We start from the raw sequence: 14,686 nt of genomic DNA on the forward strand, positions 1-14,686 counted from the left end.
GGCCTCTCAAAGTGCTGAGACTACAGGCATTGCATCTGGCCCTGTATCACTCTTCAACACGCAGGATGCGCTGCACAGCTGATCCCAAATGCTGTTGTGAATCCAATCAAGATACCATAAGACATACTGCATATGTTTTTAAAAATCAGATAAGACAACTGGGTGACCTGCTACCCACAGTGTTTTGTTTTGTTTTGTTTTTTGAGACAATGTCTCGCTCTGTTGCCCGGGCTGAAGTACAGTGGCGTGATCTCGGCTCACTGCAACCTCTGCCTCCCAGGTTCAAGTGTTTCTCTTGCCTCAGCCTCCCAAGTAGCTAGGACTACAGATGCGCACCACCATACCCAGCTAACTTTTTTGGATTTTTAGTAAAGATGGGGTTTCGTTATGTTGGCCAGGCTGGTCTTGAACTCCTGGCCTCAAGTGATCTGCCCACCTTGGCCTCCCAAAGTGCTAGGATTACAGGTGTGAGCCACCATGCCCAGACTGCAGTCTTTATCACTTTATGACACTGTAATCATGAACTTGGAAAGAAGGGTCTATTAACTTAGTGTTAACTTGAAAAGGAAAACCAAAGCAGAAATCTAAACAATTATTAGGATGACTACAGCAAAACTAAGAGGATTTGGGTTTAAGTTGTTGTAGTGGCTATGCCACATGGCACAGACTCTCTCACCTTCTCACCCACACCTGCAATGTGAGTGCAGCTCCTCCAATCATGAGGTCGGGGGGAAAGTCTATTTTGCACCCCTTGAATCCAGTCTCACTCACCGATTTGCTGTTACCAACAGAATGAAGCAAAAGTTGGCCAGGTGCAATGGCTCACACTTGTAATCCCAGGACTTTGGGAGGCCGAGACGGGTGGATCACTTGAGGCCAGAAGTTTAAGACTGGCCTGGCCAACATGTCGAAATCCTGTCTCTACTAAAAATGCAAAAATTAGCCGGGCACGGTGGTACAAGCCTGTAATGTTAGCTACTCAGGAGGCTGAGGCTGGAGAATTGCTTGGGAACCTGGGAGGCAGAGGTTGCAGTGAGCCAAGATCGCGCCACTGCACTCCAGCCTGGGCAACAGAGTGAGACTCTATGTCAAAAAAAAAGAAGGATGAAGCAAAAGTGAAGCCATCTGGCCCCTGCTTCTGCTGCCCTACTGTTCTTGGCAGCCCCAATGGCCAGCCTGCTGGATGTTGAAACGTACAGGGCTCAGCTGACACCCTGCCAGCCAATGTATCCTACAGGAAGAATGATACACTGTCACCAAGTGGATTTAACCCAGGAATACATGATTGGTTAAACGTTCAAAAAACAAAACCAAATGATAAATAAATGTAAAAGAAAACTATAAAATTCAATGTCCATTCCTGATACTTAGCAAACTCGTAATAGAAGGGAACTTCCTCAACCTCATAAAGTACCTTTATGAAACCTCACAGCAAACATCATGGTTAATGGTGAAAAAGTGGACACTTTTCAATTACCATCACAAATAAGCCTGTGTCAGAGCTTGCAGTGAGCCAACACTGCACGGCACTTCAGCTTGGGCCACAGAGCAAGGCTGTTTCAAAAAAAAAAAGGAAAAAAAAGAAATAAGCCTGTGATATCCACTCTTTTTTTTCTTTTGAGATGGAGTCTCACTCTGTCGCCCAGGCTAGAGTGCTGTAGCGCAATCTTGGCTCACTGCAACCTCTGCCTCCCAGGTTCAAGTAATTCTCCAGCCTCCGCCTCCTGAGCAGCTGGGAATAGAGGCAAACACTGCCACATCCAGCTAATTTTTTTGCATTTCAGTAAAGACAGGGTTTCACTGTGTTGCCCAGGATGATCTCAAACTCCTAACCTCAGGTGATCCACCCACCTTGGCCTCCCGAAGTGCTAGAATTACAGGCGTGAGCCACCGCACCTGGTTGATCTTCACTCATCACTTCTTTTGAACACTGTACTGGAGATTCTAGTCCAAGAGAAAGGAGATAAAAGGTATGCAAGTAAGAAAGGAAAAAGTAGGCCAGGCGCGCTGGCTCACGCCTGTAATCCCAGCACTTTGGGAGGCTGAGGCGGGCGGATCACGAGGTCAGGAGATGGAGACCATCCTGGCTAACATGGTGAAACCGCGTCTTTACTAAAAATACAAAAAAATTAGCCGGGCGTGGTGGCGGGCGCCTGTAGTCCCAGCTACTTGGGAGGCTGAGGCAGGAAAATGACGTGAACCCGGGAGGCGGAGCTTGCAGTGAGCCGAGATCGCGTCTGGAGACAGAGTGAGACTCCGTCTCAGAAAAAAAAAGTCAGTTATACTTTTTCCTTTTCTTTTTTTTTGATGGAGTCTCGCTCTGTCGCCCAGGCTGGAGAGCAGTGGTGCGATCTTGGCTCATTGCAACCTCCGCCTCCCGGGTTCACCCCACTCTCCTGCCTCAGCCTCTCGAGTAGCTGGGACTACAGGCACCTGCCACGACGCCCGGCTAATTTTTTTGTATTTTTAGTAGAGACGAGGTTTCATCCTGTTAGCCAGGTTGGTCTCCGTGTCCTGAACTCATGATCCGCCTGCCCCGGCCTCCCAAAGTGCTGGGATTACAGGCGTGAGTCACCATGCCCGGCCTATAATCCCAATTCTTACAAGAAAACCAAAAGCGAGGAAAAATGAAGTAACTTACTCACGGTCATAGCTTATCACTAAGATTCAAACCCTTTCTACAAATCCTGCCCTGTAGAAAAAGCGCTGAAATGGGATGCACTATTATGACAGGCACACAAGGGGAAACACACCCCTCAGATAACAGTGAGGAGCTTATCCAAGTCCAGGTCAACGCAGGTCAGTCTGAAGAGAGGCAGCCATGGGTGTTTTGTGTACAGACTAAACGTACGTAGGGAATACTGGTTAACACCACAGACTGAGAACGGAGGGAAACAAAAGTATTAGCCTCTAAGAAATCTCATGAAAGCGGCCGGGCGCGATGGCTCACGCCTCTAATCCCGGCACTTTGGGAGGCCAAGGCAGGCAGATCACAAGGTCAGGAGATCGAGACCATCCTGGCTAACATGGTGAAACCCAGTCCCTACTGAAAATACAAAAAATTAGCCAGGCGTGGCCAGGCGCGGTGGCTCATGCCTGTAATCCCAGCACTTTGGCAGGCCGAGGCAGGCGGATCACGAGGTCAGGAGATCGAGAACATCCTGGCTAAAGCGGTGAAACCCGGTCTCTACTAAAAATACAAAAAATTAGCTGGGCGTGGCCAGGCGCCGTGGCTCACGCCTGTAATCCCAGCACTTTGGTAGTACCAGGCAGGTGGATGACAAGGTCAGGAGATCGAGACTATCCTGGCTAACACGGTGAAACACCGTCTCTACTAAAAAATACAAAAAAAAATTAGCCAGGCACGGTGGCGGGTGCTTGTAGTCGCAGCTACTCGGGAGGCTGAGGCAGGAGAGTGGCGTGAACCTGGGAGGCGGAGCTTGCAGTGAGCTGAGATCGCGCCGCTGCACTCCAGCCTGGGCGACAGAGCGAGACTCCGTCTCAGAAAAAAAAGAAATCTCATGAAAGCATGGGAGCCAAAGCCTTCCTTCCTACGTTCTCAATTTAAAAGCATGACTGCGGCTGGGTGCAGTGGCTCACTCCTGTAATCCCAGCACTCTGGGAGGCCAAGGCAGGAGGATCATTTGAGCTCAGAAGCTGGAGATCAGCCTGACAGCAGAGTGAGACCCCACCTCTATTTTAAAAGTAAAAAAAATAAAAATAAAAATAAAGCACTACTGACCCTCCAAACTAGATACTATCTGGAAATTCTAGCGATTTCCAAATCACAGCTTTCGAGGAACTGCGTGCGAAACCTAAAAGCCTGCTGCCCCGAAGTCCCATGTGGAGTGGTGCTCTCACCACTCAGGAATTCACAAGACGGCAAGAACTCACCAAGTTACCCTGCAGCCCTGAAGGAGTCCACAGGAAGTGATTCTCTTTGCTAGAGGCTGCTCTGAGAAAAAGCTTCAGGTAACAAATTAGACCACCATGGAGACACTTAAGATATGATTTCATGGCCAGGTGTGGTGCCTCACGCCTATAATCCCAGCACTCTGGGAGGCAGAGGTGGGCAGATCACCTGAGGTCAGGACCAGCTTGGCCCACATGGTGAAACCTCATCTCTACTAAAAATACAAAAATTACCCGGGCGTGGTGGCAGACACCTGTAATCCCAGCTACTTGGGAGGATGAGGAAGGAGAGTTGCTTGAACTCAGGAGGCGGAGGTTGCAGTGAGCTGAGATCATGCCACTGCACTCCAGCCTGGGCGACAGTGAGACTCTGTCTCAAAAAAAAAAAAAAAAAAAGATATGATTTCATTTACCACCCAAATCAACTCACATACAACTCACAGCAAAGAGGAAACAGGAAAACACGTACCTTAAGTCCTTACTCCTCCAGTTACCAGGTCCTGAACATCAGGGGAAATGGCTATGACCCTCCAGGCATGCAGCCCTGCCAAACCACACGCTCATTTTATCTCCAGACACATCTCCTAGAATAAAATGGGAAGCTGTTGTACCCATCCCTGACCCTCAGGTGACTACTTTTAAAGGTGCTCTCCACCAGGCAGAAAGAGCATCAGGATCAGGGCAGAAACCTAATGCGGACCAAGCTTTAGGGTTCTGAGTCTGAGAGCAATTTCCCATCCTTTTTCTGAGGCTGAAGCTGCTGTCAACACTGCCCAATAAACACTCGCAGGACACAGCTAAGGAAGACAGAAAAGTCAGAGGCAAATGGGGATGCTGTTTGCATCTTCATGTTCCAACCTGAGTATCACCTGTGCTTTTGTGTTTGTGTGGATCTGTGGGGACGGTACCAAGATCTCTAAGTCAGGTGCAATATTAGGAGATCTGCACATTTACTAAGGGGAAGGGGAGGGAGAAAAGAAACCATCTCAGACTCAACAATAAACCTAGGAATGAAAAGATCCAAAGCAAAGGAGCAGCAAGGCTGGAGAAGCTTCGACGGCAGAGCAGGACCTGAGTCACGAGCACACCACATTCCTCTAAGGCCAGGGAGAAGCTGCCTCGGCGGCAGAGCAGGGACTCGAGTCACGAGCACATCACACTCCTCTGACCCATTTATTTATTTATTTATTTATTTATTTATTTATTTATTTAAGATGAGGTCTTGCTCTGTCCCCCAGGCTGGAGGGCAGTGGCACATTCATGGGTCACTGCAACATCAACCATTTATTTGAGATGAGGTCTTGCTCTGTCCCCCACGCTGGAGGGCAGTGTCATATTCATGGGTCACTGCAACATCAACCTCCCATTCCACTGCACCCAGCTTATTCCATTCTAATGGCCGTGCACACCGTTTAAATATTGACCACAGAGGTGTTACTGTTTTATTAGATACCTGCCCTAAGTGTGCCAAGCCTTTTGTTTGAGGATCCAACGAGTATCACTTAGTGGAAAGGAAGTAAAAGATAATTAAAACACAACAATTATTACCAGAGAGGGGAGCAGAGAGCACCGCAAGACCAAGGGTGAGAATCTAACCAATGGCAGAAGTCACAAGTGAAAAAAGAACTCAACCATGAGATCAAGAGGCTCACTGGGGGCCAGACATAGTGGCTCATGTCTGTGATCCCAGCACTGTGGGAGGCTGAGGCAGGAGGATCGCTTGAGCCGAGAAGTTGGGAGACCAGCCTGGACAACACAGTGAGACCCCGACTCTACAAAAAATACAAACATTAGCCAGGTGTGGCGGCGCACACCTGTGGTCCCAGCTACCCAGGAGGCTGAGGCAGGATGATGGCTTGGCTTGAGCCCAGGAGGTCAAGGCTGCAATAAGTCAAGATCACACCACTGCCCTCCAGCCGAGGCAAGAAAGCAAGACCCTGCCTCAAAAAAAAAAAAAAAGGATAACCGGGAAGGTGGAGGCCTGAAGGATGAGTAGGCATCAGTCAGGGAAAGGAGAGAAGGGAATTTGAGGCAGAAAGCAAAGACCTCAAGAACTCTGATGAGTCCATACTTACTCCTGAAAATAACCAATCTCTGCCTAGAGAATAGAGGTGGAGAAAGAGGCAGACTGGACTAGAGTAGAATTCCACCAGGCTCTGACCAGCTGCTTCACTGACCACATCCATCATCTCATCTCATCTCATCTCATCCTCACCATAAGCCTGAGAGGCAGGCAGGACAGCGGGAAATACAAGGCACAGGGCAAACAGCCTGATGGTACCAGGGCAAGCCCAGGTGTCCCGTCCACCCAAACTGTGGCCAGGAGTCCTGATCCTACTTCCATTCTACAAGTGGGTCGGGGAGTGCATGCAAATGAGGAGAGAGAAGAGACACACCGCTCTCCCAGAGACTGATACGTCATGGAGGAGAGAGAGATGCAACCAATTCCCAGAGACTGACATGCCAGTATCCAGGGAATGAGGGTTCTGAAGAACACCCCAGGCCAGCAGACAGACCCTAGGTGAGCCTGGCAATCTCTCCACCCAGTGTCCATGCCTCCTTGTAGCCACCTTGCCTGGAGTGCAAGGCGGGTGGGACCTGTGATGTGCTTCTAACCCACAGAATGTGGTGAAAACAATGGAATTGCTTTCCCTTGACTGGGTTGCATTAGGTGGCAAAGTTGCTGCGCTGTCACTCCTATGACTACATTATGTTATGTAAGACTTAGCCTACTGAAGCAGAAGACTCTTTGCTGTTTTGAAGTGAGCTGCCATGCTGCAAGGGGCCATGTGCCAAGCAAGTACAGGGGGCCTCTAAGAGTCAAGAGGAGACCTCAGGGGACAGTCAACAAGAAAACAAAGACTTCCGTCACACAATCAGAAAGCGATAACTTCTGCCACAACCTGAAAGAGCTCAGAAGCACACCATCCCCCACTCGAGCCTCTGATGAGATCACAGTCCCACCCAACGCCTAGATTGCAACCGGATGAAACCCTGAGCAGAGGATCCCACTAAGCTGTGCCCAGACTTCCAACCCACAGAAACTGTGAGATAATAAATGTGTTGTGTGTCAATTTAACAGTAGTAACAATAGAAAATAAATACACTGGCCTGGCCTGGCGCCTCACGCCTGTAATCCCAGCACCATGGGAGGCCAAGGTGAAGGAATGACCGAGCCCAGGAGCTTGAGACCAGCCCGGGCGACATGGTGAGACCCTGTCTCTACCTTATTTAAAAAAAAAAAAATTAAGACCAGAAATACACCCCCACACATCATCCTATTTGAAAGAAAAGCTTTCGTCCATGCTACTTCCTTCCATGCACAAATAATGACTGGTTGCCAGAAAGGGAGCACAGGTCATTCTTCAGAACTCCAAATGCTCTTTCCAACCTACCACCAACACACATGATGCCAACCCCACTGAGACCAAGGCAGCCTCCCAAGCTCAGAGAGACCCCGAGACCAAGTTCTTCATAACTGACCTCACAGCTTCAATTATTTCACACTCAATTACTATATTCCAAGTTTTTATAATTAACAAAATGCTGTTTTCAAGGTTAACATATGCCACCATCAATCCTCAGAACACTGCATAACAACCCAAAACTTACGGATTTATCATCCAAATAAAAAAATAAAATGTAAGTTAAATCTTCAAACGCAAATTTGTGCTGATGATCTAGCAAGGAAAGCTGGGCCCTGCCTGGCCGGGAGCTGCCTCCTTTCTTCCCCAGCATTGTGCAGGGCCGCCCCTGTCCTCTCCTCACCCCTGCTGGTGCAGTGAGATGAGGACCTCAAGTAAGGGGGTGGCAGCCGGGACTTCCACAATTCAGGGCAATCTCTGGCATTTGTTGTTCAGTCAGTAATTTTCCAACAGACCCTCTTGACTGTGACGGGCAGAGAAAGGCTGGGGAGCTCTTGGGTCGTCAGTGGGTTGGAGAGATGGACTAACTCACAGGTAGGAAAAAAGGCAATGACCACTCCACTGGAGAACAAAGCCCACAGCATTTAAGCTGGAGGGACAAGAAAATCCAATCATTCTGATGATGCAGCTCCTGAGGCTCCGTGGCCAAGCTGGGATGTGAAAGAAGACAATTCCGTGCCCCTCCCTCATCACCAGGCGGCTGCTGCCTCCCAGAGAGCTCCCTCAGAAAAGCCCCGTAACCCACCACGCTGCACTGTTTCTATAGCAACCAGAAAGAAAATATAAAGCAACCAGTTTCACATGAAAATTATTCTCTATTAAAATGAAATACTGCAGTCAGGAAAAGAATCTTGATAAAGAACTAGGTAGAAGACATCAGTAACATTAATGCTAATTATTTATTCACTACCCACACAAAAGATAATTTTTCCTAAAATTTTAAGACAATCTTTTATCGTTCACACTGGAAGTCTGAAAACAGTAGCTACAGCAAGTCAACAACAAACAATTACAATCAAAATTCTGTTCTTTGCTGTGATATCTCCACGAAACACGAAATGCCCTCCCAAGTTTAAAGAGGGATAAGGAACACGAAAACAACTGACCCCAGCCAGGTGCAGCAGCTCACACCTGTAATCCCAGCACTTTGGGAGGCCGGGCACGGTGGCTCACACCTGTAATCCCAGCACTTTGGGAGGCTGAGGTGGGCGGATCAATTGAGGTGAGGAGTTCAAGACCAGCCTGGCCAACAAGATGAAACCCTGTCTCTACTAAAAAAATTTTAAAATTAGCCAGGCGTGGTGGTGGGCACCCGTAGTCCCAGCTACTCGGGAGGCTGAGGCAGGAGAAGCGCTTGAAACCAGGAGGCGGAGGTTGCAGGGAACCGAGATTGCGCCACTGCACTCCAGCCTGAGTGATAGAGCGAGACTCTGTCTCAAAAAAAAGAAAAACAACTGAGCCAAACAATGGAGAAAACACAGAAAATATGCAAATTACGAGAACAAAAAAATTTCAGCCAATGCCTTCTCAAATCAAAACACCAAAACTACAAACCCAATTTCAGGTACACCAACCCATTCTCAAAAGATGAAATCAAATTCAAATGAACCTATCTTTGACATCCCTAAAGCTACCTGTGACTTGTCACAGCCTTAATAACCCACCACAATCAGGATGGTCATATGTCCCCTGAAGTCACAGAATCAGAACTCTTAACTAGGAGACTGTTAACGTGTCCTATTACCCTCAGGTTCTTGGGTTATTCGTAGAATAGCAAAGCAAACTACCTGCTTTGTAACAGTATCATTTACACGTCAACATCAGGAATAGATACAAACCAAAACCTGGCCAAACCAGGAGAGGTGCCTGGACCAGGACAGGCAGACCCAACGCCTACGCTTGCCTCTAACCAGCCTGGGCAGGTGGGCAGGTTACAACACACTCCTGACTCAGCCAGGTGGGGCTCTGCAGCCTGGCAGTTACAGACACTGAGACCTCAAGCCGAAGGGACTAGCCTGCCAAAAAAGACTTCTCCTCCTTGGTCTCACAACCAACAGTTTGGAAACATACCCTAGAGGTATACTACACTTCCAGCAAAGAGATGGGGGCCCACAGCCCACCCCAAACCACCTCATCCTCCCCTCACCACACTCTGAATCTGGTTCTCTCAGAGGCATGATGAGAGCTGGGGTGGAGAGGTGTCGAAAAGACACAGTCCTGACTTCAGAGTCCCTCTGGGCAGACTCATCTCACAGTATCGCGTAACACACAACACACGTTTATACACGGGCACAGACTGGAACACATGATATGGTAACAATCTATAATACGAGGAGCTCGTTAAGCTCAGAGATGAAAGGGGAAGTGAGTGGAAGACCACACCATGAGCATCTATTAATAACAGCAGACAGAGTAAGAAACACGGAGGAAAAGGTTCTTCTTTGGTCTTTTCTTTGTCTGGTATTTAACACACGAGAGAATTAGCTAGTTAAATTTATATCTCAGAAAACAGGCACAATAGAGGTATAAAAGCATCACCTTTAAGTCATTTCCCTTTTTTTTTTTTTTCTTTTTTGGAGACAGAGTCTCGCTCTGGTGCCCAGGCTGGAGTGCAGTGGTGCCATCTCGGCTCACTGCAACCTCCACCTCCCACGTTCAAGCGATTCTCCTGCCTCAGCCTCCTCAGTAGCTGGGATGACAGGCATTGGCCACCACGCCTAATTTCCTTTTTCCTTTCTGAGATGGAGTCTCACTCTGTCACCCAGGCTGGAGTGCAGTGGCGCGATCTTGGCTCACTGCAACCTCTGCCTCCTGGGTTCAACCGATTCTCCTGCCTCAGCCTCCCGAGTAGCTGATATTATACAGGCGCCCGCCACCACGCCCAGCTAATTTTTTGTATTTTTAGAAGAGATGGGGTTTCATCATGTGGCCCAGGCTGGTCACGAACCCCTGACCTCAGATGATCCACCCGCTTCAGCCTCCCAAAGTGCTGGGATTACAGGTGTGAGCCACTGCGCCTGGCAGTATTTAACATTTTAATAATAAAAATATTGGAGAGGCCGGGCGTGGTGGCTCATGCCTGTAATCCCAGCACTTTGGGAGGCTGAGCAGGTACATCACCTGAGGTCGGGAGTTCAAGACCAGCCTGGCCAACATGGTGAAACCCCATCTCTACTAAAAATACAAAAATCAGCCAGGTGTGGTGGCAGGCAGAAGAACTGCTTGAATGCAGGAGGTGAAGGTTGCAGTGAGCCAAGATCACGCCACTGCACTCCAGCCTGGGGACAGAGCAAGACTCCATCTCAAAAATAATAACAAAAAATAAAAAAAACAGACCTAATATTTGTTTCTTGGTATGTATTCTTTCTATTCCAATTTATTATGGCTTCAAAAGAAGCCCAAAAAATCAAAAAAGAAAAATAAAACAATGGCTTAATGAGAGGAGGGCTTTATAAACTGAAATTTTGTTGAACACTTTCAGGAACAGTTCCCAAGATTGTTGTCAGGGCACAGTGACAGTGGCCCAGCTGCCTCGTCAGCAGCACACACAGGCCTCTGGGGCCAGCAGAGAAACACTCCCAGTGCCTTCAATGACCCCCATTTTCACATCCAGGGTCCAGGAAACAGACATGCACGTAGGACTATCACCCTAGTGAGAAAGAAGGAAAGCCACATTGGGGTTGGTTGTTTTTTTTTAATGTCCTTCAAATCTATGTAAGACATCCTCTTCTACACAACTCATAGGAAAAAAAGATCCCTCTGAGGTTAAGCAACCCGACGCCTCCACACCACAACTGAACATCCTCCTGCAGCCCACCTGGTAACTCATTACTTTCCAAAGAGAATGGGTCTCAAGGTCTCAAGGACCCACTGCTCTCCAAAAGAGCAACCTGGACATCCTGCTGACAACTGAGCATCATACAAAAGTGTCCCTTTCGTCCCCGCTGCCCCCCAACAGTCATCCCCCAGCGCGAAGCTGCCTGTGGAGGCCACGTCCTCTCCTCCAGCAGCCGGCTACGCGCAGCTCTCCGGCACAGCCATCACCTGCACCACTAAAGCGGGCGGCAGCTTCTGCCCATGACATTTCTCATTAGGACTTTCCACAATTCTTGAGGCTTAATGCAAATTCCTTATTCCCATGACTAACATCAAAGAACCACAGACTGACACTGGGATTATTCCTAAATTTCTCAAGGACGAGGTAATCTGGAGGTTAAACATGCCTGAACTGAGCTGTCCTCACTTGGGCCCTCCAGACCTTTCACTTGTTGGGTGTGTAAATAATGACCCAACACTTTTTCTTTTCTTTTTTGAGATGCTCTCACTCTGTCACCAGGGCTAGAGTGCAGTGGCATGATCTCAGCTCACTGCAACCTCAACCTTCGGGCCTCAAGACCCACACCTTTGGCAGCTGTGTAAGTAGTGGGTCCTCCTGTTCCTGTGGGCAGCAGTCCCATCAACAGCAAATCACGCCACCACCTACCCCACAACCCAACCCAGTCCCTGAAGATTCAGGTGACAGTTAACTGACATCAAGAGAGTGCAACATCACTAGAAAAACATTAATGACGGCCGGACGCAGCGGCGAGACTCCTCTCAAACAAAAACAAAAAAAGGAAAAAAAACACTAATTACAAGGAAAGTTTGCCTCCTAGATAAAACACATGTGACCTGATATAAAAAATATCTAGGCCTGGTGCAGTGGCTCACACCTGCAATCCCAGCACTTTGGGAGGCCGAGGCAGGCGGATCATCTGAGGTCGGGAGTTTGAGACCAGCCTGACCAACACGGAGAAACCCCATGTCTACTAAAAATACAAAAAAATTAGTTGGGCATGGTGGCACATGCCTGTGATCCCAGCTATTCAGGAGGCTGAGGCAAGAGAATCACTTGAAACCAGGAGGTGGAGGTCGCAGTGAGCTGAGATCACGCCACTGCACTCCAGCCTGGACAACAAGAGCGAAACTCCATCTCAAAAAAAAAAAATTAAATTAAATTAAAAAAGGCCAGACGCGGTGGCTCACACCTGTAATCCCAGCACTTTGGGAGGCCGAGGGGGCGGATCACGAGTTCAGGAGATTGAGACCGTCCTGGCTAACACGGTGAAATCCCATCTCCACTAAAAATACAAAAAATTAGCCGGGCATGGTGGTGGGTGCCTGTAGTCCCAGCTACTCGGGAGGCTGAGGCAGGAGAATGGCATGAACCCGGGAGGCGGAGCTTGCAGTGAGCCGAGATTGTGCCACTGCACTCCAGCCTGGGTGACAGAGCAAGACTCCATCTCAAAAAAAAAAAAAAAAAAAAAATTAGCTGGGCGTGGTGCCAGGCACCTGTAGTCCCACCTACTCAGGAGGCTGAGGCAGGAGAATGGCTTGAACTGGTAAGGCAGCGGTTGCAGTGAGCCGAGATGGCGCCACTCCACTCCAGCCTGGGCAACAGAGCGAGACTCCATCTCAAAAAAAAAAAAAAAAAAGTAAGGTGGCAGGCCAGGCTCACGCCCATAATCCCAGCACTTTGGGAGGCTGAGGTGGGCGGATCACCAGCCTGTCCAACACGGCAAAACCCTGTCTCTACTAAAAATACAAAAAATTAGCCGGGCGTAGTGGCACACACCTCTAATTCCAGCTACTCGGGAGGCTGAGGCAGGAGAATTGCTTGAACCCGAGAGGCAGGGGTTGCAGTGAGCTGAGATCGTGTCATTGCACTCTAGCCTGGGCAACAGAGCAAGACTCAGTCTCAAAAAAAAAAAAAAATTAAGTCTTTCCTGCCAGGTATTACTGCCTTCCTTCTCAGACCACAAGCCTTTTTAAAAATCCTAACTTTTAGGCCAGGCGTGATGGCTGACGCCTGTAATCCCAGCACTTTGAGAGGCCAAGGCGGGTGGATCACAAGGTCAGGAGATTGAGACCATTCTGGCTAACATGGCAAAACCCTGACTCTATTAAAAATACAAAAAAATTAGCCGGGCATGGTGGTGGGTGCCTGTAGTCCCAGCTACTTGGGAGGCTGAGGCAGGAGAATCACGTGAACCCAGGAGGCGGAGGTTGCAGTGAGCCGAGATCATGCCACTGCACTGGAGCCTGGGCGACAGAGCAAGACTCCATCTCAAAAAAAAAGAAAAAAAAATCCTAACTTTTAAGATTTCCAACCAAATATTAATCAGGTATCTATTAATATGTGCGTAGAAGTAATAGAAGATATAAAACAAGTCCAAGATGAGCCTAACCATGTATGTGGGCAAACAAAATCTCCGTTCTTCTTTCTATACTGCTTCTAGCAGCAGGCTTCAACCTCCAAAATCTCTAACCCCCTTCTGTTTGGACCCAAAACTACTATCTTGGCCCATACTTTACACTGTCCTGACAAAATATCTGAGGACAAATACCAGTCTGTCTTGGACATTAAAGTTATTTAGGCAACGCATCTGCTGAGCTGAGCAGAGCCAGCAGGTACCCATCTAACACAAGGCTCCATCCTGGGCTTTGCCCCTCAAGACTTCCCCAGATAGCCATTTCCTTTCCTCAACTGAGATGCCCACTTCTCCCTCCAGAATGTGGGCAAATGACACCAGTGACGTCCACATCTGTCAAATGTCCCCAGGGCAGAGAATGGAGAGTGACATACAGTAGGCACAAAATAAACAGCACCCAGCTTCTGCCCCACCACCCCGTTCCCCATTCCTGCTTTCTTTTCTGTCTCCTTTGCTCTCTCCTTTCACAAAGCCACTCTCCTAACTAATGTTTGCCCCATTCCCTCCACTGGGAATCAATTCATCTTCTCTTTTTCCAAGTCTTTTTAATGAATATCAGTTAACAAACACCATGAAGTCTTCACAATTCGCCTACACAGTGTGCTTTCAAGTCCCCTCCCTGTTTCAAGTTTCTCCAGGTTCTCTTCTAAGGATCTTCTTAAGGCTGCACGTGATGTCTTGTGCCTGTAATTCCAGCACTTTGGGAGGCTGAGGCAGGAGGACTACTTGAGGCCAGGAGTTCAAGATCAGCCTAAGAAACATAGCGAAACCCCATTTCTACAAAGAATTTTTTAAAATTAGCGCATGCCTGTAGTTCTAGCCACTCATGAAGCTGAGGCAGGAGGATCACTTGAGCCCAGAAGCTCAAGGCTGCAGTGAGCTACGGTCACGCCACTGCACTCCACCCTGAGTGACAGAGCAAGACCTTGTCTCAAAAAAAGAACCGTTTACGCATCATGGTGCTGCAAAGCCAGTGCTTTCATCTAGGCATCCACCACCTGCAAACTCTGACACATCATCTTCTGCCTCAAAATAAGCCAGCAAACGAAATTCAGGTCTCTCATTGCAAACTCTACACAATCCAACTCCAGTCATGCT

At 48.4% G+C, this 14,686-nt stretch overlaps 1 protein-coding gene across 6 annotated transcripts in view; it reads right to left on the reverse strand.

The window, feature by feature from the left end:
* The window catches only part of ANKRD11 (ankyrin repeat domain containing 11), a 218,310-nt gene that overhangs the window by 194,770 nt on the left and 8,854 nt on the right, over window positions 1-14,686 (reverse strand). For 2 of the 6 annotated variants that reach the window (XM_054534312.2, XM_054534309.2), the window contains exon 2: window positions 4,382-4,496. The exons of the other annotated variants lie outside the window; for them this stretch is intronic. The gene's annotated coding sequence lies outside the window, so the exon portion shown is untranslated. The remainder of the gene's footprint in view (window positions 1-4,381; window positions 4,497-14,686) is intronic. 6 annotated transcript variants of the gene reach the window in all.

This window comes from Pongo abelii, chromosome 18 (assembly GCF_028885655.2).
Source record: "Pongo abelii isolate AG06213 chromosome 18, NHGRI_mPonAbe1-v2.0_pri, whole genome shotgun sequence".
NCBI lineage: Eukaryota > Metazoa > Chordata > Mammalia > Primates > Hominidae > Pongo > Pongo abelii.